Genomic DNA, 1,874 nt, shown 5'->3' with positions numbered 1-1,874 from the left:
ATCTTTATCTTTAAAGAAAATGCCCACCTTGATCCATCCTAGGCAGAGAGAAATGTTTTCTCTAGAGAACTTAGAAGAATACTTGTATATTAAATTTGTTTGGTCTTAAACCTCATCCATCTTATTACTGGTTGAGGCATCAACACCTTTTCTACAATCAACAGAGTTGTGTTTCACCTGAACACTGATGTCCAGGGCACCTCAGTTCCCCACGTTCAGATGTTTCATGTCATATTAAAGAGCATAGGAGACAAAAATGAAACCTCCTGGGATGCAACAGGGCAAAGGGCCAAGGTCTGATTAGCTCCATATTTTGGGTCTAACTTTGCAAGAATGATTAAAATGTTCTCTAAACAGTACTTTTGCTGAATCGTGACAGGTGAACCTAAATGTAAATGACAGTAAACTCCACTGAGAAGTCCAAAGGACCAACCGAAATGTAACCTTGGAGCTGCCTTGGATCCCATTTTAGAAGAAAGGCAGGGCAAAAGTTAAACAACCAAACAAACAGTGCTATCATGTTCCTGGTGTAGGTGGTCTATCAGAACGATCAAAGTAATTTCTATTCCAAATCCAGAAAATCCATTTCTTTGATGAATCTGTGAACCTAGAATGACAGTAGAGGCTTGAATAACTTGCCTAAAAATGGAACATGTGGTGCAATATTTCTTTCTTTTCTTTGATGTAACAACTGTCTGACAAGCCCCAAAGGCAGCTTCTATTTTCAAATGGCAGTTTCTCAGAGGTCATCCCTGTCAATAATTATTATATGCTGATGATGCCATCCTTCTTTCTGATGCACAGGTGGACATGCATAGGCTTTTGAGGGCTCTAGGGGAATATTGTGAAAAAGAATTTCTAGAGGTTAATCATTCAAAAACTAACATCATGGTGTTTGGAAGGAGAAGGCAGAAATATCAATGGCAGCTCAATAACCAACAGCTGGAGCAAGTTAGGGGCTCGACAGATGGAGTAAAAGGGAGACAACACACCGCTCCTTTCTTCCCTGGACAGAGGCCGCAGCACCAAAACCGCACAGCCTCCGGGAGGCCTAAAAAACCCCTGCTCCCGGCGGGTTCTTTTCAGGGCGAGTGTGGCACGCCATTGCTGCCCTTGCAGACACAGATGAAGTACACGCGGCATGGTGCTGTGTGGACGTGACGCTGTGCATACATCATCATGGTGGCCCCCAGGTGGACACCTGTTTCATGGTAGGCAGGAAGATACGGATGCTCTGTTCTCCTGAGCCCTAAAATTGGCCCCAGGACTTAGCCATTATAAATCCCTATGGGTAACATTTAAGGACTCTGGATGCTGGACTACACCCTTGAAAGGTACTGTAGCTGCAGCTGATAAATCAGCTAATGCTATTTTTGATACTGAGCACATTCTGCTGGTAGGTTTGTGTTTCCATGCCTTGAGCTCTACAAGTGTAATCTATTGCTCCAGTTGTTGTATGGGGCTGAAGTGTGGCTCCACTCAGACGTGTCAGATTTTGACTCAATACAGCATCAATTTCTAACAAGAGCTCTGGGAGCCCCCAAATCTTCCCCCAAGACTATCATATATATGGAATCTCCATACTGTTCAGTTAAAAAGTTGGCTCAGAAAACAGCCATTTATGATTGGTTCAAGATAATTTTTCAGTGGGTTTCCCATTCAGTCTCAGTGGCATATGAAGAAAAGGGCCCAGACTCATGGGCTAAAAAATCTGTCATCTTAAATCCAGTTTGGGATTTTCAAACTACTGGGTTGCAAAAGCTACAGTGGTGCTCAACTGGAAATAGCAAGGCCCTCAGCTGATATTGAAAAAGCTGCACTAATGGATTATTGCCATTCTATTACTTTTTATAAGAATTTCACCATTTACCCTG

The sequence above is a fragment of the Sceloporus undulatus genome, chromosome 5 (genome assembly GCF_019175285.1).
Source record: "Sceloporus undulatus isolate JIND9_A2432 ecotype Alabama chromosome 5, SceUnd_v1.1, whole genome shotgun sequence".
Taxonomy (NCBI): domain Eukaryota; kingdom Metazoa; phylum Chordata; class Lepidosauria; order Squamata; family Phrynosomatidae; genus Sceloporus; species Sceloporus undulatus.
This window is presented reverse-complemented; position numbering follows the sequence as displayed.